The 23,055-nt window shown below is 34.4% G+C and overlaps 1 pseudogene; it reads left to right on the top strand.

Annotated features, from left to right (window-relative positions):
• The first annotated feature begins 21,778 nt into the window (after nucleotides 1-21,778).
• Nucleotides 21,779-22,459, top strand: LOC117909827 (annotated as a pseudogene).
• The last annotated feature ends 596 nt before the right edge of the window (nucleotides 22,460-23,055 follow it).

Genomic DNA, 23,055 nt, shown 5'->3' on the forward strand with positions numbered 1-23,055 from the left:
ACCTGTTCAGAGTAGCAGAACAAAATCTAAAATCCTCAAAATTCGATTTCAAAACTAAAACATCCACTATCCAAAATCCATTGTCCAAATATTTGTAAACTTAAACAATTCAAGTACTAAAACAAATTTCAAAATCTCCAAAACTCAACTTTGAACTAACATAAAATCTAAAGGATCAATATCCAAATAGCTTCCAAATACCAAAAGATCCAAATGAACATAACTAATAGTTAAACAAAATCCAACATAAAATCCTAAGTTAAATCCTAATGATGACCATTCCTCAGCCTAGCCATCACTCCTCACCTGAACTAAGGGTACTTGAAAAGTAGTCAACAAATAGGAATGAGCTCAGCCAAGGAACATTAATGCAGTCCATGGATCAAATATTTCAAATTCACTTGCAAAATAGGAGATATTGTAATCAATCATTTTCATAAACCTGTGAGTTAATTTTTTTTTTTTTTTTTGCCAACATTCAAAATTTCTAACTATATGCATTTATTTCTGATTCAAACATTTTCATATCAAATTCAGTCAAAACATTTCAATAATTTATTTACTCTGGTCATCAAATATCAAAGGGTGCCCAATTAGGTGGGACTTTTCAAATGGGTGGCTAGCCTTAAATTGTTCCTTTAAGATGGACAGAACCAAACACTACTAGTACTAGTAACCTCTAACCGAAACCCCTAGAGGCTGGGGTTCAAATCAATTACATTCCCCACCAAGAAATGTAAATGTCAACTATTATATTCCATTGACAAGGGTTAAAAGTCAAAAGTCAACTATTATATCCCGTTGACAAGGGCCAAACAAACCAGAGTCAAATATTTATTTCATTTATTCAAATTTACAACATATAATATCTCCACATTTATTTGTCAAAAACAAAATATAAAATTCTAACATACTTTTCATGCAAAACAGGTTTGATACATGCATAAAATGGAATATAACTCAAACGTTTTCAAATAATGTATATATATATATATATATAAAATTGTTTCAAAAAAAAAATTTAACAACTGCATTAATTTCCCTTACCTCAAATAACCATTCCAAATCTTGAAAAGTTTGGCCCTAAAATTTACTTCTCACCTAACATAACAAAAAGGTACTATCAACACTATTGACTATTCATTTAAAATAGGTTTGGGAATCCTAGAATTTATTTATTTTTATTCTTTTTTTAATCCTTAATTCTACGGGGCTTCACACTGCCACAACTATCACACATCATCCACCACGAAATTATTTTTTTTTTTTTTTAAGAAACACAAACTCTAATCTAGATTGGGGTTTCCTACCTAAGGTTAAAAATATAACGAATATATTAAAATAAGATCTAAGAATTAGAAAACAAAAATCTTACCTAGAGAAATCTGTTTTTCAAACCCTAGATCCGTAAGTCTCATGTCCTCTGGTATTCTGCCAATAGGAATGAAAATTCAGAGAAGAATAGAAAGGATTTTTCTTTTTTTCTTTTTTTTTTATACCTAGGGTATTTATTAGGAAAATTACCTTTTTACCCCTCTTTCATTTTATTAAAATAATTAATTCACTAATATTATTATTATTATAAATTTCCAATCTTATCCCTATATAAAAATTATGGGCGTTACATCCTCCCCTCCTTAACAAAAGTTTAGTCTTCTAAACTTGACATACTTGAGTCTTGAAATAATTGAGGATGCTTTTCTCTCATCTCATCTTCTAACTCCCAAGTGGCCTCTTGGATACTATGATTGCTCCATTGGACCTTTACCAACTTGACAACAGCATGTCGTAGTACCTTGTCGATTACATCTACAATTTGAACGAACATCTCTTTATAAGTCAAGTCCTCAGAAATCTGAATAGGCTCCAACTCCACAACATGAGAAGGATCAAAAACATATTTCCTCAAAGTCGAAATATGAAACACATTATGAATCTTAAACAGACTTGGGGGCAAGGCTACTTTATACGCCAAGGCACCCACTTTTTCAAATATTTCAAACGGATCCACAAATCAAGGACTAAGTTTTCATTTTCTCCCAAATCTCATCATAGACTTCATAGGCGAAACTTTTAAGAAAACATGATCACCTACTTCAAACTCCAAATCTCTCCTACAATTATTGGAATAACTCTTCTGTCTACTTTGGGCTGCTTTCAATCTTTCTTTAATCAAAGTTATCTTTTCAACTGTCAACTGCACAAGTTCAGGCCCTAAAAGTTTCCTTTCTCCTACATCATCCCAACAAACAGGAGATCGACATCTCCTACCATACAACCCTTCAAAAGGTGTCATCCTAATACTAGCTTGAAAGTTATTATTATAGGCAAACTCCACTACAAGCAAATAATCATCCCAATTACCTTTTAGGTCCAAAGCACAAGCTCTCAATAAATCCTCCAGAACCTGAATTACCCTCTCTGATTGACCATCAGTCTGCGGATGAAAAGCAGTACTGAAACCCAACTTAGTACCTAATGCTTTTTGTAAGCTATGCCAAAATCTAGAAGTGAAATGAGGATCTTTGTCAGAAACTATAGAAACAGGCACCCCATGCATTCTCACAATCTCCTTAACATAAAGAGAAGTCAAACGGTCCATAGAAAAATTTACTTTCATAGGCAGAAAATGAGCAAACTTTGTCAATCCATCCACAATCACCCAAATAGCATTATTACCTCCTAAGGTTCTTAGCAACCCTAACACAAAGTCCATGGTAATATGCTCCCATTTCCACTCAGGAATAGTAAGTGGCTATAAAGATCCTGCTGGTTGTTGATATTTAGCTTTCACTTGCTGACATACCAAACACTGAGCCACATATTGTGCAATATCCCGCTTCATTCATGGCCACCAATAGTTCTGCTTTAAATCTTTATACATCTTTGTCCCTCCTGGGTGGACTGCAAGTTTAGAACAATAAGCTTCCTCCAACAACTTTCTCCTTAAATCTCCAACATTTGGGACACAAAGTCTAGTCCCAAATCTCAAAATCCCATCATCTGATAAGACAAAGTCAGGCTTACTACCCCTTTTTACTTTCTCCATAAGTTACACTAATTTCACATCATTCTTTTGTAGGGTCTTAATTCTCCCAATCAAGTCTGGTTGCACTCTAAAGTTTGCCACAAGAGCTCCCGAATCCAGAACTCTGATATGGACTTGTAAACTCCTCAAATCTTCCAATATTTGCTTCTGACAGCCTCTAATAGCTGTTAAGGAACCAACAATTTTCCTACTCAAGGCGTCAGCCACAACATTCGCCTTCCCTGGGTGATACTGAATAATACAATCATTGTCCTTAAGTAGTTCAAACCATCTTCTCTGTCTCATGTTCAATTCCTTTTGGGAAAACAAATACTTCAAACTCTTATGATTTGTGAATATCTCACAAGTTTCACCAAAAAGAAAATGTCTCCAGATCTTAAGTGCAAAAACCACTGCAGCTAACTCCAAATCATGAGTAGGATAATTTCGTTCGTAAGGCTTTAACTATCTAGAAGCATAAGCCACAACTTTCCCATGTTGCATAAGAACACAACCTAAACCCTAACGAGAGGCATCACTATACACCACAAACCCTCCTGAACCTGAAAGGATGGTCAAAATAGGAGTTGTCACCAATCTGTTCTTTAACTCTTGGAAACTACATTCACAATCATCAAACCACTCAAACTTAACCCCTTTCTGAGTCAAACTGGTTAGAGGTAGGGCAATCTTAGAGAACCCCTCAATAAACCGCCTATAATAACCAGCCAGTCCCAAGAAACTTCGAATCTCGGTCACAGTAGTAGGTCTCCTCCAATTTGACACAGCATCTACCCTTCCAGGATCAACTGAGATGCCATCCTTGGTCACCACATGCCCAACTATGGGGATTCACACTGCCACAACTATCACACGTCATCCACCACGAAATTTTTTATTTTTTATTTTTAAGAAACACAAACTCTAATCTAGATTAGGGTTTTGTACCTAAGGTTAAAAATATAATGAATATATTAAAATAAGATCTAAGAATTAGAAAACAAAAATCTTACCTAGAAAAATCCGTTCTTTAAACCCTAGATCCGAAAGTCTTATGTCCTCTGATATTCTGCCAATAGGAATGAAAATTCAGAGAAGAATAGAAAGGATTTTCCCTTTTTTTTATACCTAGTGTATTTATTAGGAAAATTACCTTTTTACCCCTCTTTCATTTTATTAAAATAATTAATTCACTAATATTATTATTATTATAAATTTCCTATCTTATCCCTATATAAAAATTTCTAGGCATTACAACCTTTTTATTGTGCATTTACTTAAACAACAATTCTCCCTCTAGGCAGCGTCTATCACTTTTGTGCTGGATAGACCTGCCAGAAAAAAGGTGTGTTTGGTAAATCCAAGTACACCGATGGCTTAGTTAGTTTAAGAGGATTTTTTTATAGAGTTTTCTTAGGGATTAAATTGTGTACCTCTCTTCTAGCTATGAGGTAGCCTTTATAAGCGGACATCCATAACATTCCTCTTGTTTTCATGATTGGTCTTTTATTGTTCTTTTAATGCATGACACTCAATCCATGGTTGTTAATAATGGTCATTCATTCGTGACATGTAACAACTGCTAGGTTACCTTGTTGAATGCTTAACAGACTCATTCATGATCAACTGTACAGGTAGGCACTACTCGAGGAGGCATGCTTAGCTAGGTGTCATACTACCCAAAGAGTTCATCCAAACAGTTCACACTCGAGTACCCACAAATAGACCTATAGCTAATTAATTTAAAAAAAAAATAAAAAATTAGGATTTTATACTTTTCTCAAATTAAAAATTCAAAAATAATATGGATGGATAACATGGAAAAATTTGATACTCAATTCGATTGCAATAGGTATATATCTAGGATTTGGATTTATAATGTATTTCAAATAGTATAATAGCTTTCCTTTAAGTAACCTCTTTTTGGGTTTGATGAATTGAATGAATAGGTGTGCGAGGTTTGAACACATGACCTTTCATCAAATGAGACTCTAATATCATATTGAATAACTTTTCCTGAAAGCTTTAACTTTTAAGATTTGAGCTTATTTTATATATATATATTAAGCATTCTAATAATAATTAGCCTAAAGTCCACACTGACAAGCAATACCGCTGATAAACCCCTTTTCCATGGAGCTGTTTGAGATCACATCCATATGTGCATGCTACTTTGAAAGCCTCAACACCACCCTAAACCTTTAAATTACCACCTTATACTAAATAAGACTAGATGCTAAGTTTAAGCATAGTAATATACGGAGGAAAGGACATTTTTAAGAATTTTTTGAATAACAATGAGCAAATACGAGGAACTCATCTAGAGAACCAGGTGACTCCACTATCCAAACAATAGTTTGGAGAAGCATTCTTAGTGGGAAACATGACCGAAATCCCTAAGAGTCACAATGGTTGGGAGCCCCACCATGTCAAAACCATGTTGGTACATATATTGGTACATATATATATATATATATACACATGAAAATATTATATAAAAAATAACCATCACATGGGATATAACTATTAATTATTTTATAATATATTCATTATAACAATTGTGGTGTCATTATAGCATGTGGCAGTTGACCATACTACATCAATTTTTCCCTCCATACCTCCACCTTTTTAACTTTTTTCTAATGTGACAGTTTCATGACATCTTTTTAATTTCAATTTTTTTTTTCCTAATTTATCTTTTCGTATTTATTAATTTTAATTATTTATAAATATTTTAAACATAAAATAATAATAATATATAATAAACAATTAATAAGAATAAATTTAATATGAAAATAAATACATAATGAAAAAATTTAAAGCTTTATGATATAAGATTTTTTATATTCCTACTAAAAATATTTATTAATTTTATAAAATTTAAATTGTTATATTATTTTATTATTTTTATTTTTAAAAAGTTTTAAATTTTCATATAAAAATCAAAGTGGGTGAGTGGACCTTACATTTCACACGATGCGTTTCCACTCAATGGTAAAACTCGCTTTTTATTTGAAAAATATTTATTTATTTTTAGAAAATGACTTATAGTCGCAACTTATTTTGTTTTATTTTTAAAGGGAAAATAAAATAAGAAAGAAAAACCCTAAGTGTGACTCCTGAAGAAAAAACAGATCTTTGAAAAACCAAAGTCGGATCCGGGGGTCAGGTTACCTATTGGGAAGGAACGGTGGTGAGCCGTAGCACACCTCTAAGCCCTATAATAAGGTCTCTACTAAATAAGGTGAAGTAAGTGTGGCAATTGATAAGGAAATCGATGGATACCAATGAAATGATCAAGCAATATTCATTAAGCATAATAATTAACGATCAGAAAAGAAAATTCATATGTAGGGCCCCCACCAAAGCCCAATTGATTTTTGCATGAATTAATCTCACAAATTCCATTATTTTTTAATTATAAAAATAGCCTTCATGCTTATTTAAAATCAAGAGAAATAAAAGATTATTTGAAAATCAAGGAAAATTTGTGAAAGTGCTTACTTGAAGGGAAATGTAGCAAGTTTATTAAAAACGACATTTTTAATAACTTAAAACCTTAATGAATGATGAAAAGTGGTAGAATTCAAAAATATTTGAAAACTGAAGTGAAATTAAAATTATTAAAAAAAAAACTAGAGTTTTGAAATTTATTTGAAAATTGAAATCTCGAAAATTAAATTTAAAAATTGGAATTTTGGAAATTAAATTTGAAAGAAATTGTAATTTTGGAAATTAAATTTGGAAGAATTTGGAATTTTGAAAATTAAATTTGAAAGAAATTGTAATTTTGGAAATTAAATTTGGAAGAATTTGAAATTTTGAAAATTAAATTTGGAAGAAATTGGAATTTTGAAAATTATTTGAGAATTTGAGAATTTGAGTTTTGAAAATTAAATTTGAGAATTGGAGTTTTGGAAATTAGAGTTAAATTTAAAAGAAATCGAAAATTTGAAAATTATTTAAGAATTGGAGTTTTGAAAATTAAATTTAAGAATTGGAGTTTTGGAAACTAAATTTGAAAGAAATTGGAGTTTTGAACATTAATTGAGAATTGGAGTTTTGAAAATTAGTTATAAGAATTGAAGTTTTGAAAATTAAATTTGAAAGAAATTGGAGTTTTGAAAATTGGAATTAAATTTGAAAGAAATTGGAATTTTGGAAATTAAATTTGAAAGAAGTTTGAATTTTAAAAAATTATTTGAGAATTGGAGTTTTGGAAATTAAATTTGAAAGAAATTGGAGTTTTGGAAATTAGAGTTAAATTTGAAAGAAATTGGAATTTTGAAATTTATTTGAGAATTGAATTTTGAATATTAAATTTAAGAATTGGAGTTTTGAAAACTAAATTTGAAAGAAATTAGAGTTTTGAAAATTAATTGAGAATTGAAATATTGAAAATATAATTTAAAAATTGGAATTTTGAAGAATTACTTGAGAACGGAAATTTTGAAAATTAAAGTTTGGAAAATTAAACTTCAAAAAAAAAAAGTTTTGAAAATTAAATTTAGAAATTGAAGTTTTGAAAATTATTTGAAAATTGAAGTTTTGAAAATTAAATTTGGAAATTGAAATTTTGAAAAATTATTTGAGAATAAATTTTTAAAAAATTAAATTTGAAAATTGGAATTTTGAAAATTTATTTGGGAATGAGATTTTAAAAATTGGAATTTTGAATAATTATTTGAGAATGGAATTTTTAAAATTAAATTTGAAAATTGAAATTTTTAAAATTGAAATTTTAGAAAGCTATTTTAGAATGGAATTTTTTTAAAATAAAATAAATTTTCAACATCAAAGATGAACAAACAAAAAGATGGCAGCCTTGACAGATTGTAGCCATATATGCTAGTGGTTACATACTAAGCAGGTGGGGTCCCTTTTGCTCTTACAAATTCACCTTTGCTAGGCATGACCACAAGTAAACCATTTTCTGTAGCCCTCCAAACAGACAGTTGCTACACATCCCTTCATGATATCATCAATGCAGGTAAAATCCCGGGAAACCATCCCATGATTTGGAGCCTCATATATTGGAATCGATTTCCCCTTCAAAATATCCTTTGCATTGAGTCCATACACTGAACTTGAAGAAGGTAGGTTGTGGATTCTCCGATTTACAGACTTCAAGAAGATTAACAAGACCAGCAATATTACTATGAACATACGAACTTGGATTTTCCATTGTTGTAGTATGTGGCTCATATTTGTTGTGGGGCGAACAATAGGTTGGGGGAGGGGGGGTGGTTCAGGGGTATTTTTGGAATTTTCATTCCTAAGGGTTAATATAAATACCCTTTTATGTAGCCCTAATTTGAACATAGTGAAAATCCTCTTTCCCTGTTCCCGTGGACATAGGCAATTAGCCAAACCACGTTAAATCTTTATGTTCTTCTTTCTCGATTTTCTATTTTTCGCCATTAATTTTTGCACGGATTTCAATAATTAGTATCAGAGCACCAAGTTTGATGTCTGGGATTTCATCTGCGAAGTTTGACGTGGTTAAGTTCGATGGATCTAGGAATTTCGGCCTATGGCAGAGGAGGGTTAAGGATCTGTTAGTACAACAAGGTATGGTGAAGGCATTATACGGAAAGAAACTAGAAGGAATGAATGACATGGATTCGAAGGATTTGGAAACGAAGGCTGCGACAAGGATTAGGCTTTGTTTGGCTGATGACGTGATGTACCATGTCATGGATGAGGAATTGCCGGCAACAATCTGGTTGAAATTAGAAAGTTGGTATATGTCTAAGTCGTTGACGAACAAGTTGTATCTTAAGTAAAAACTGTATGGTCTTAAGATGGCAGAGGGCTCAGATCTAAGTCAGCATATCAACGTGTTCAATCAGATCATTAGTGATTTAAAATGAATTGATGTGAAGTTCGAAGACGAAGACAAGGCGTTGATGTTACTGAATTCCCTTCCTGCTTCTTCTATGTATGAAAATCTGGTTACAACTCTGATGTGAAGGAAAGAAACTCTTGATTTGGAGGAGATCACGGGCGTTCTTTTAGGATTCAATCAGAGGAAGAAAGCCAATTATGAGAGTTCTTAAGGTGAAGGGCTTGTGGCAAAGAGTAATCAGGAACGTGGGAGAAACAAGTTCCGGAGTGAATCGAGTAACAATAAATCTCAATCTAAATCCAGGAAGAGAAAGGACATACAATGTTATAAGTGCGGGAAAAAGGGGCACATGAAACGAGATTGTCCAGAGAAAAAGAAAGGGGACTCGACATCGGAAAATAAAAAAGGCTCATCAAAGTTTGCGAATGTAGTGGCAGAAGAAGACTTAAAGAGTGGTGATGGTGATATGTTGTTGGTTTCATCCAATTCAGATCATCTTACAGATTCTTGATCCTAGACTCAGCATGCTCTTATCATATGACACCCAATAAAGATTGGTTTAACACATACAGGTCGGTAAATTCTGGTTCTGTTCTGATGGGTAATGATGCTTCATGTAAAGTTGCTGGAATAGGGAATATCATAATTAAAATGTTTTGTGGTGTTGTTAGAACGTTGTGTGATGTTAGACATGTATCTAATTTAAAGAAGAATCTGATTTCTTTGGGGACTTTTGACTATAACGAGTTTAGTTACAAGTCTACAAATGGAGTAATGAAGGTGAGCAAATGTGCTATGACAATGATGAAAGGGTAAAAACTAGCAGGAAATATTTATAAACTGTTGGGTACCACAATTGTAGGTGGAGTTGCAACCGCAAAGTCTAAGTTAGACTGTACAGTTTTGTGCCAGATGCGGTTAGGGCATATGGGTGAACGTGGGATGATGGAGCTTCACAAGAGAAATCTTTTTAAGGGTATTAAAACATGTAAACTTGATTTCTGCAAGTATTGTGTTTTTGGGAAACAAAATAAAGTGCAGTTCAAGACAGCCACACACAAGACAAATGGGGTTCTTGACTATGTTCATATAGACGTTGGGGACCAGTAAGGATAGCATCTTTGGGAGGAAGTATGTATTTTGTGAGTTTTATTGATGATTATTCACAAAAGGTTTGGGTGTACTTCATGCAGCACAAGTCAGAAACGTTTGCCAAGTTCAAGCTATGGAAAGTTGAAGTAGAAAACTAGTCAAGGAGAAAGATAAAATATCTTAGGTTAGATAATGGTACTGAGTATACAGATTCAAAGTTCATGGAATTGTGTGAGCAGCATGGGATTAAGAGACACTTCACAGTACACAAGACACCACACCAGAATGGTATAGCAGAAAGGATGAACAGAACAATAGCTGAAAGAGCTCGATGTCTCATATTGAATGCAGACCTTGAAAAGAAATTTTGGCCAGAAGCAGTGAACATGGCATGTTACTTGATCAACAAGTCACCTAGAGCAACATTAGATGGGCAAGTAGCAGAGGAGGTATGGACAGGCAGTCCGGTAAATTACTCTGGTTTGAGAGTATTTGGGTGCCCAGCCTATGTGCACATTCCTAATGAGGAGAGATCAAAGCTTGATAAGAAGTCTAGACAGTGTATCTTTCTGGGGTATCAGAAAGGGGTGAAAGGCTTCAAGCTCTGGGATCCAAAAGCAAATAAGGTGGTGATCAGTAGAGATGTGGTTTTTTATGAGAAACCCATGTTACAGTGTACTCAGAAAGGAGAGAAACAAAAACCAAAAAGTTGTAGCAATAATGAGCAGTTGATACAGGTGGAATTAGAGACCTATGATATAGAGGATCATGCTTGGAATGCAAGGAAGTCTAGTTCAGAAGATCAACAACATCACAGTATAGCCATAGACAGACCTAGACACACTATTAAGCCACCTACTAGGTATGGTTTTGAAGATTTGGTTTCTTATGCATTGATTACTAGTAGTGAGGATTCTACTACCTTTTAAGAGGCAATACACAACCAAGAGAAAAGTAGATGGATGGGAGCTATGGTGGAGGAGATTCGCTTTTTGCATAAGAACCAGACATGGGATTTGGTGGAGCTTCTAGAGGGTAAGAGAGCAATAGGATGCAAATGGGTGTACAAGAAGAAAGAAGCAATTTTAGAAAAAGAGGGTGAAAAGTTCAAAGCTCATTTAGTAGCAAAGGGTTACTCACAGAGGAAAGGGGTTAACTATGATGAGATCTTCTCCTCCGTGGTCAAACACACTTCCATCAAGACAATGTTGGGTTTGGTAGCACATTTTGACATGCAGTTGGAACAAATGGATGTAAAGTCAACTTTTCTTCATGGTGATTTGGAGGAGTTGGTCTATATGGTACAACTAGAAGGGTTTATTCAATTTAGACAAGAATACTTGGTCTGTAAATTGAGGAAATCACTTTATGGGTTGAAGTAGTCTCCAAGGCAGTGGTACAAGCATTTTGACTTCTACATGATCAGGATTGGCTACAAGAGATGTGAGTATGATTGCTGTGTTTATGTAAAGAGCCTAGATGATGATGATTCATTTATTTTTCTATTACTCTATGTAGATGACATGTTAATTGCTGCAAAGAGTATGGTTGAGGTCAATAAGTTAAAGTCCTTGTTAAGTAAGAAGTTTGACATGAAGGAATTAGGTGCAGCCAAGAATAATCTTGGAATGGAAATTCACAAAGATAGAGCTTCAGGGAGATTATGGTTATCTCAATATAGCTATGTTAAGAGAGTGTTGGAGAGGTTCAACATGGATGATGCAAAACCAGTAAGTACACCTTTGGAAAATCATTTTAGGTTGTCTACTAATCAATGTCCAAAGACAGATGATGAAGTAAAAGACATGTCAAAGGTTCCATATGCAAGTGTAGTGGGATGCTTGATGTATGCTATGGTTTGTATAAGACCAGATTTGGCGCATGATGTTAGTGTGGTGAGCAAGTTTCTATCAAATCCGGGAAGAATGCTTTAGGATGTAGTCAAGTGGATTTTTAGATACTTAAGGAGTATTACAGACTATGGCATCATGTTAGCAAACAACAAAGTGATCCTTCAGTTAGAGGATATGTTGATGCAGACTATGCAGGTGACTTGGACGACAGGAGGTCTACCACAGGTTATGTATTCACCCTTGGTAGGGGACCTATTTGTTGGAAGTCTATGGTACATTCTTTAGTTGCACTATCTACTACTGAGTCAGAATATATGGCAATAGCTGAGGTTGCAAATGAATCATTGTAGCTTACAGGTTTGGTTAAAGAGTTGGGTATTCAGCAAGGTGGAGTTCAATTATATTGTGACAGTCAAAGTGCCATTTATTTGGCAAAGAACCAGGTGTATCATGCAAGGACCAAACACATAGATGTGAGATTTCATAAGATCTCACATTCATAACGCAACTCTTCCTTCTTAGTGAATGTCTAAACAACTTGAAGGGGCATAATCAACCATCACGAGCAAATTCAAATAATATTTGAGTTTGATTATGTGGGAATGTGTAAGGATAATGACAATAAACTCTTGGGTGCAAGGTTTCTATATAGCACAACCAATAGATATATTTATAAGATAATAGCTCAAATAGATTGAGGAAATTTTAGGAACAAATCTTTATAAAAATGATTTGAAAAATCGGTGAATTTTGAAAAGATTTTCAAATCTATAGAAGTAAATAGAAAATTGAAACTCACAAATAAAATTGATCGAGGCTAGATTTTGACTCTATGTCCTTAAAACGAATTTGTTTCACTTAGGTGCTTATGGTTTATTAACCATCGTCTCCCATGATACAATAATAACTTTTTTTGTGATAGTAGTACTTTAAATCACAAGAAACAATGAATCACTTAGTAGTTTGTACTCTCTTTAATATCAAATATTCGGTAGAAATGAGAAATTACTAAACTTGAAGCAAAAGAGGAGAAAGAGTGGAGAGAATAGATAAATAATTGAATGAAAAATGAATGAGAAATTTCATAGGAGTCCTATTTATAGATTTGTCAGTGACTTATTAGAAGAGATGTGTTTTTAAAATACTAGACACATCCTTTGAAATATGTAGTATCCATTAGGAAAATATGTATCCTAATTTTCATTCACTTATACTAGAGACATCATTTGAAATAAGTAGTATCCATTAGGGAAAGATGTGTCCTAATTTCCTTTCACCTATATAAAAATTCCAACAATTATAAATTTTTTGAGCATATAATTAGCTTAGTGATGAATGTGAAAGTTTGACATTAAGTATCATGGAACTGCCCAGAGGCGGTGATAATCCTCAATTATATATTAGCCAAAAATAAATAAATTTTTAATTTTTATAAGTTATTTGATTAGGATATTAACAATGAATTAATCCATAAACTTCTAATCATGGACCTTCATTAAGCTTCTCAGAGACCCCACGAAGATATAAACCATAAACTTAAATCCATGAAATATATATAAAAAGATTGAGTACATAGATTTACCTGTAAGTCATTATTATCCTTGAGAATTACATTGTCACAATCTACACTTGTTCTCGCATGCATAACACAACTCTTCCTTCTTAGTGAATGTCTAAACAACTTGAAGAGGCACAATCAACCATCATGAGCAAATTCAAATAAGATTTGAGTTTGAACGTGTGAGAATGTGCAAGGATAATGACAATAAACTCTTGGGTGCAAGGTTGCTATATAGCACAACCAATAGATATATTTATAAGATAATAGCTCAAATAGATTGAGCAAATTTTAGGAACAAATCTTTATAAAAATGATTTCAAAACTTGGTGAATTTTGAAAAGATTTTCAAATCTATGCTAATTTGGAATTAAATCTTCACAAAAATGGATTTGCTTTGCTAGCATAGAGAAGTTTAGAAAGATTGAGAAAGATTTTTTTTTTTTTTTTTTCAAATTCAATTTTCTTGCCCAACTTAAACATTACTCCACTATATGCCATAATTATGTCATTATCTTAGTAACTCAATAACACTTACCTAATCTATGTTGTTAATGAATATAATATGATTTCAAGTCTTCAAGGCCAATGTAAAACTTGAGATGTATATAGGTTAGAATCCAAGAATGTATGGAACAAAATTAATTGTCAACTTAAAATAGTTTGTCGATCCAATACACTAATAATCTTCCCCTTCAATAATTTTGAGAGAAAATAATTTACATAAACCTCTCAATATTCTCAAATAAACCTCTAAAACTCCAATTTTTAAATAACCTTCGAGACTCTAATTTTTCAAATAAATTTCAAAAATCTGATTCTCTCAAATAGTTTTAATTCCCTTCTGGTCTTCAAACAATCTTCTGCTCCTCTTGATTTTAATAAGTATCAACGAATTTTTCATAATTCCGGAATAACAGAATCTATGATATTAATTCATGCAAAATAAACGGGCTGTGGTGGGGGCCTTACATGGGTGACTTTATGATTGATTGATTGATTGTTTGATTTGATTATCATACATGATCGATTTACCCTACTCTCTGACATGCATGTGATTATTCCTAAATTGTGCACTAACCCTCTCTATTGATAGCACATGGTGGCTCGTTGCCTAGGTATGTACCCATTTTCCCTCTAATCGTTGTCTATGCATGTCTCGATTCTTATATGTGCATGATCATTCAGGATATTCATTGATCTACTCATCAATTGCCACGTCATCTTCATTTTATTAGTAGAGACCCGACTTTAGGGACTTAGAGGGGTGCTACGGTCTTTACCGTACCTTCCCAATAAGTAACCTGACCCCCGAGCCTGATCCGGTTTTTCGTAGATCACCTTTTCCAAAATAAGGAGTCGCACTTAGGGTTTTCTTTCTTATTTTGTTTACCCTTTTAAAAATAAAACAAAAATAAGTGGCGACTCCAAGTCATTTTTGAAAAAATAAAACCATTTTCAAAATAAGAATCGAGCTCGCCATCGAGTGGGAAACGCATGAGCAGAAATGCGAGGTCCACAATTAGGAATTACATTGAAGATCTAGGTCATGAGTTCCTTATAAAATGATAAATTATTCACAATTGGTTCATGGAATTAAGCAAACCATCTAAGACTATAATCCATTACCTCCTAATTGGAGGAGTGACTTATCTTGGCTACTAGGATGGGACACTAGTTGTGATTTGCCAAGCTGCTTTGCTACATGGGCTTTCAACCTTGAGAAAATATCGAGTTAGTGTTGAAGTCATTTGTAACTTGATCTATGGATGAGACCTTAAGGTGGTTATATATTCTTTAATATTGATTGGATCATTTTTAATTAAGGCATGTGACAACAAGTGTGCTGAAGATAGCCATCATGGTATTAGGTTTGAGATAAAATTCCTTTACTTGAATTTGACATCTGCTCTTAATGAGTTAGAGTATGTCAAGTGATCAAATAATAGAAGAATTTGAGACTTAAGGATGGTAGAGATAATCTTTAGAGGATGATGGATATACCTTATAAATTATGAATTTTAATTCACAAGGAGTTTGCATGCAATTATTAGTAGGTCCCAAACTCGAGAAATTAAAGGAATTTGATTTAATAGATCCTAGAGTATAGTTCTCTATAGTCTTCAAAATTGAATTTTGATAGAGCTAATAGTTTCTTATGAGTCCTAATGTTCCCCACTTGAGTTCACCTTCCTTGGTAGTGCATTATTTTTAAGGATTTATGGGTTTTATTTATATGTATGCATAAGGGCATTTTGGTAAAATACAAGGTTACATAAGAACTAATTAATTAAGACTCAGAAACCTAGATTAAGTGGCCTAAGCCTAAGATGGGCTCAAGCCACTTGAGCTTAGGATTTAGGACTAGATACTCTAAGCCATTGCTTTCTAGAGAAAGAGCCTTAGCTTCCAACCTTGAGAATAAAGAAGTCCACCCTCAAGGTTTAGGAGAAAGCCATCAAGTAGAAGATCGTGAGCTCTTTGAGATCCACTTCATCAATAGGATTTGATTTGGGAACCTTTAGATTAAAGGTAAAGTTTTTTAGCCTTAGATCTAGTATCCCTAGGATTGTAGATGTATGTGCCCTTACGAGCTAGAGCTTGGAATGGAATTTTTTTTTTCCAAATATTCTAATAATTTTGTTTCAAGACTTCACACCACTTATATAGCAAAGGAGAGGTAGTAAAGTGGGGTTAGGGATTCTAATACCATGCTAGAGAAAAGAGGCCAAAGGGATAGATTGTACTCTATTGCTCCCTATTGAGATGACTAGGAGATGAGTTTGTTGGTATCATGATCCAAGGTATGCAATGAAACCTTGAAGACCATATAGAGGTGTAGGAAAGAGAGGGAGGTCATATGTATGGACCCACATTTTTCACGTGCGTCCCTACTCGACTGGTGAAACTCACTTTTTTTAAGGTGAAAAACTTATTTTTATAAAAATAAAAAATAAAATAAAATAAAAAGAGTTTCCACTTATTTTATTTGTTTTTTTAAAGGAAAAAACAAAATAATAAATAAAACCCTAAAAAAAACTCCTATTTTTTAGAAATGTTGTCTACGAAAATCTAAGCTTGGTTCTAGGGATCGGGTTACCTATTGGGAAGGTACCTCCGAAAAGATAACACCCCTCTAATCCCTAAAAAGGTCTCTATTAGCTAAGTTGAGGGAAGTATGACAATTAGTCAGTTGATTGAGGATACCCAGGTAGATTAAGGTGATTTCAAAACTCTATTATCACTAGCATGCCAAAGAAGAATTCAAAACACAATCATAAAGAAATGATAATATGTGTACCTGAATCACAACTTAAGCACTATCACAAGATATTAAAGTTAGTTCAAACAATAAGATATATGACATACAACATGCATTCTATTCTATTCAAAAGACTAGGCACTAGTCAAAGCAAACTAAAACACAATCAAGCATAAGGGCATTTTACACACAAAGCATCTCTATTTACAGAACTAAAAAGGATAAAATGAGGAGAGGCATACTTGGATAACATGCATAATTTAAGAGGTGATTCCAAAAATTCTAGAGTTGGTTAGAACAAGTATAATAACAAATAATAATGATGGTGAATCCTAATACACATTATATATACATAATTCAAATGAAATAGCAAAAACATAGCAAGATCAAATGACAAGGAACAAATAAATTTGAAGATGTACATCTCATGCAATCAACAAAACAAGCCTTCATACATTGTCAAAAATTAGTTTGAGACCCTAAATAATATTAACTATCGTATATGACATGCATGCAATTCAATGCTAAAGCTAAGCTAATGTATAAGAGAGTTTAAGATATCAAAATTAGTGACCAAGACAAGACATGCGGCAAAGGGGCAAAATAATAGCATTTGTAATAAAAGTCTTAATTAAATATCTAGAAGCATTATTTGATCAGGGAATGAATTATACAACATCCTCATTATTTCTAATTTATAATACCATAGCTAAAATCAAGCCAGGATAAGTCAAATAACTCCTAAATAAATAACAAAGTCAAGTAAAGTACAAGATCATTGGCACGTAGTCAAAATAGGGTGCATCATGATACAAATCCTAAAAAAATATCTTGAAGTGGAGTTTAGTTACAAAAAAATTCAGGAAACATCTCCTAAACATCTAGAACAACTTACAAAAACTCAAACACTCATTCAAATAACATATTTAAGCAAAAACACCCAAAAGTTTCAGAAGGTCCAAAACTAGGCAGAAAACATAACCAATGTAAACTGAATTTTGGAAAAAAAAAAAAAAAAAACATAGATGCCTTCTGAATTCATACAAAAAATCACACAAGTCAATTAAGATGTCTTGCGTTTCCTCTGTGTGAATGCATGAGATGATTTTACACCCGTTATTGAGCTACCCTTGTTCCCCATTTTAGCGCTTAGATTGTTGTCCAGGTATGCTCTCCATCACCCCATTTTCAAAATTCCACGAATATCCATGTCTTTGTCTACTATGCCCTTGTTTGATGTCTAGTTTGATTGCCTTGATATATATTTGATTATTTGGTCATCTTTGATAAAAATGCATATTGTGTACTATATTTCTATACTAACCTTGATGTTTTATGATAGCACTTGAGAAACAGTCCAGGTACACACTTTGACTCTTTTTTATGATCATGATTTGACTTTCTAGCTTGGCACGATAATTCTGAAATCACTTTAGCCTACCTAGGTATCTATAATCAACCAATTAATTGCCCTATTTTCCTCAACTTAGTCAGTAGAAACCTTTGTAGGGTTTAGAGGGGTGCTACCTTTTAGAGGTACCTTCCCAATTGGTAACCTGATCCCCGGACCTTGACTCGGGTTTTTCAAAGACATGTTTTTCCAAAAAAAAAAACTATGGAGTCACTTCTTTAGGATTTTCTTTTTTATTTTATTTCCCCTTTTAAAATAGAATAAAATAAGTGATGACTTCAACTTTTCCAAAACTAATTTTTCACCAATAAAAAATGAGTCTCGCCATTGAGTGGGGACGCACGTGAAAAATGCGGGTCCACAAGGTTACAAGAGTTTTCCTTTGTAGAGGCTCTTTATGCTGATAATATGTTAAAGATAAAAGGAATAATGAGGAAGAAGAAATAGAGTTATAAAAAAACTATGAGGTATCATTTTCATTAATCTAAGTCTCTTATTTACAGGAGTTAGGAAAAGCTAGAATTAAATACACTATTTAATTCTTTAGGACAAAACACAAAAGTCTTCATAGGTAACTTCGTGATCATCCACAATTATCTTTATACATTTATAAAAAAAAGTATTATCTGTTTAAAAATTATAACTTTGGTAACCCCAAAAATAGAAAACTATTTTAAATGTATCATAATCCATTGAGTTCTTAGGTTAACTTAAAGGTCTCTCCAACTCTAAATTTAAACCTAATTCATTTATTTTTGTTCACATTACTTTAATAGTTTCTATTAAATCATAATTATATTTTATAATAAACATTAGAAATTATTTTAATGTTTTTCAGGTATGGACCCTGTTTGTTATCTTCTTTGTTTTGTTTCTGGATATCATTTTTTTTATTTTGGGTATGTCTTTCCAGGTTGTATTTTTAGCTTTTCAATGATCTCTGAATTAACCATGGATTCATTGATATTGTTTTATCATTTCCCTTTCTTGGCTTCGCTGAAAAGCAACTTGAGTCTGTTTTTAGCTTCATTGTGAGATATCTCAGAGTTTACTCCCCTGTTTTGTATGAACCCATAGTCTCCCAATCCTCTTGCAAGCCCGTGGATGAAACAATGAAACAAGGCTTCACTCATTAATTTTCTGTTTTTATACTCTGTTTTTTTATAAAGGCTCTTTTCATGTTTTCCTCTGCTCTTAATTGAATGGGACATGAGAGTGGTGTGCTTTGGTTTGGTTTTGACGATGGATTTTCTGAGATGGAGAATTTCCAGCACACTATAGACTTGAAGTCTTGTGATAAAGTCTGAGGACCGTGAACGCAGCATCGTCATTTGAAAGAAACGATTTACTGTATCTGATTGATATCTGGAAAGGAAGTTTTGGGCTGGAGAGAGGGAAGAGAGTATTATGTTTGGAGATTTTCTCGGCTAGTGATTATTTGAGAGTTGCAGACGGAGAGGAAACGATGAGCTGAGAGTGAAGGAAAATGAACTTGAGAAGGAAATAGAGCATGCAAAGCTGTCCTCGAACGAAGCCGCCGCCGGCGAAACGCCTCCGCCATCACCGGAACGCCAAACAACCATTGAAGCCCCTTTTGAAGATATTTTTACCTGTTTTCTTTCATGCTTTGCCTCCATGGTTTCTTCTGTGTTGTGGTTACATTCTCGTTTTTGGGATCTTGTTCTATGCATGGACTGTGAGTGAGAAAGAGGGTTTGGGTTCAGCTGTGAACTTCCACAAGTATGCCTGTTTGCGAGATTCAGATGTCACGAGAGGGCAGAGTTGGCCACAAGAGCTTTCAAATGATTCAATAACTTCGGCTTTATCAGCAATATTTTGAAGCCTAAAGGTCCGAATCCACAGCCAGAAAGCGAAGTCCTAGTGAAATCAGACAAGAAAATGATAAGGGATGAAATGGAATAATACGGAATTTGTGAAATTGTTCCCAATGGCTCAATTTCCAATGGTCATCTCATTGGATTTTAAATCCTTCTACGGTAAGGATGATGGTTTGGCTACTGCCAGAAATTAGAAAGTGCTTCAGTTATCAGATTTAAGCAGTTGGGGAGGGCGTCTGGCCATAAACCTCGTGTGCATGTGAGCTCTGTTCGCATGGCCACCCGTGCTTGATAGAAAGAGAGAGCATAGATGGAGGTATGGCTTTCAGAATGGCTCCACTGGCTGTACTACCCAATGGGAAGCCAGGAGTAGAGGACGTTCTGTGTCGTTTGCTGAGAGAAAGATTTCCTGTTTTTGATAAAGTCAAAGAAGCCCTCTATGCTGAAATTGAGACACCAATTTGACATGGGTTAAGTCAAACAAAAGCTGCCAGTACTTCACCTCTCTTCCACATGTATTAGTTGCAATTTACATGGCCATTTCCTTTCACCACCAAAACCCGCCCTTCTCATCCCCGCTAGTTGCATGGCCATGCATGGCCCCACAAGATATTTCTTGTGTAAAAAACCACCCAGCATACCCATTATCCTATGTGCCTTGTCGACCACATACCAGTCACCACCTTCTTCTCTCTCTTCATCCTCATACTCATTGACCATCCTCTCATACCCATTCCCATACTTACCTTTCCTAACCTCCCATGCATGTCATCTTTTCTTTAAAACCTATAAACTACATTTCTCTCCCATGCATGACCAAAGGAAAACGCTTGTGACGGCCTGGATATCGGCAGTAGGTGTTGATGATGCATGCAGTACCTAGCTGATTGTAGGGGTTGGAACAGGGATATGGTTTAGTAGGGGCTGCTGTCATGTTGAACCTATCGTGGTGATCGCGGAGAATCATGGGAAAGATGAGGAAATCTGTAAAGTAGTTTCAAATTTGGATCCAGTAGCTATGCTCCCATGGTCTGTCATTGATCCCTCAGTGGTTGTGAGTCCATCTCACTGCCAACTCAGTCCAGCCGGGTACCAAACTCAGTTGCGACATCCACCTTCTTTGCCAACGCAGTCCAATTGGGTACCAAATTCAGCCGCAATGTCTATCTCTCAATGCCTTGCATGGCGCCGTCCATGGGCATCATCACCAAATCTGCCATGGTCGTGGCCTTGGCCATTGTTGACGCCAAGGGAAGCTTTTACCCAAAGGTGATCGGCACAAATGCAGTGGTTTTGTCGGCAAACGAGATCAAGAACTCCATAGAAGCTGCTAGAACTGTTCTTGAAGAAAGTGTGCCCTTAGTATATTCATTATTAGCTGGGGTTGTTAAGCATCTACCCGATGAAATACCTGAAAAGAAGGAAATAAGGAGAATAAGGGTGGTGGCAAACAGTGTTAATTTAGTTAGTGATCATGATTCTGAGTGGGTGAGAATGATTTTAGAAGAAGTTGGAGGTGCAAATGATGGTTCTTGGAGCGAAACTAACAGGTCTAATCTTGTTCCAAAGCTTATCTTCCTGGACCAACTTTGCGAGATCTCGTCATACCTTCCAAGACGCTCACTTGAACCCCATGTTCCCTATGCCATTCTGCGATCAACATATGGCCAGTACTATGCAAATTCCCCATCTGCACAGCTGGCATTACTGAGCATATCACCTCGCCACTCACCTGTCGTCTCTCTGGCACATGCATCTCCAGGGTTCCGGCAGCTCCGTGACGACTCTACTCCTCAGTCAAGTGCTACTGATTCAGGTTATTTCAAGGGATCTCTCATGCCAAATACATGACGAAGTTAAGAAATTTTCATATCAAACTGGAGTGAATATGGTTGTTGCCTGTGGAGGAGCTCCAATTAGTCAACATCTGCGGGAACTAGAAAGAGGTGTTGATATTCTGGTGGTGACTCCTAGACGATTAGTAGATTTGCTTGAGAGGGCAAGAGTTTCAAAGACTATAACAAGGCATCCAATCTTGATTAACTCAGATTCGTTGGCTATTGAAGCTCTTGAGAAGATGGTACAAGGACACTGGGCAGCACTTGAGTGGTGAGTTCTCTATGGCTGTTGTCCAAGCTAACAGTTTGCTTGAGGAACAGAGTCAGGTTGAATCAGGCTCCTTGAGCTTGCTCGATTCAGGCCCATATGACACCTTTGTCGGAGTATATGATGGTCATGGCGGGCCTGAGACCTCCCGATACATTAATGATCCCTTTTTCCAGCATCTCAAGGGTTTCACCTCGGAGCAACAGTCCATGTCAATGGACGTGATACGAAAAGCATTTCAAGCGATAGAAGAAGATTTTCTTTCTATTGTTGCTAAGTAGTGGCCTATGAAACCCCAACTTATAGCTGTTGGATCTTGCTGCCTGGTTGGTGTGATATGCTGTGAGCTCCTTTACATTGCCAATCTTGGTTTTTCTCGTGCTGTTCTAGGAAGGTTTGTAAAGGCAACAGGGGATGTTGTTGCCATCCAATTGTCAAAATGCTGAGGAAGACAAAATCTGATCGTGGGACCCACTCTCTTTCTCTCATGAGATGCATGGCCACCTTTGGTGAGCCATTCTTGAAACAAGTGGATATTTCATTTCCTAACTTCTCCATTTCTACTTCCAAAAATTGATTTTCGAAAATCTAATTTTCGAGTAGTTTTCTTTTACTCCTTCACATTTTCATTATTTTATTTTTATTATTTCATTTATCATTTTATTTAATTTATTTTACTTATTTTATTTTTATTTTTATTCTTGGTAATCTTAAAGTCAATAAAATCTCTTTTTAATAATATTTGCTTCCACTTTCTATTCGGCAAGCAATTTTCAAATCTTTCATGATCTTTTAAAATGTTTTAAAAATAAGCAAGAATTAAATTTTGTAATTTCGAATAATGGAATTTATAAAATTAATTCATGTAAAATAAAATGGGCATTGGTGGGGGCCCAACATATGTGATTTCCTTATGATTGATTGATTGATTGATTGAATGATTGTTATACATGCTTTATTTATTCCACTCCAATACATGCGTGCGATTATTCTGTGATTGTTTACTAACATTGATTTTCGCTTGAGGAGCACGGTTCATCACTCAGGTACATTCTTTGC

Source organism: Vitis riparia, unplaced genomic scaffold (assembly GCF_004353265.1).
Source record: "Vitis riparia cultivar Riparia Gloire de Montpellier isolate 1030 unplaced genomic scaffold, EGFV_Vit.rip_1.0 scaffold401_pilon_pilon, whole genome shotgun sequence".
NCBI classification, from domain to species: Eukaryota; Viridiplantae; Streptophyta; class Magnoliopsida; order Vitales; family Vitaceae; genus Vitis; species Vitis riparia.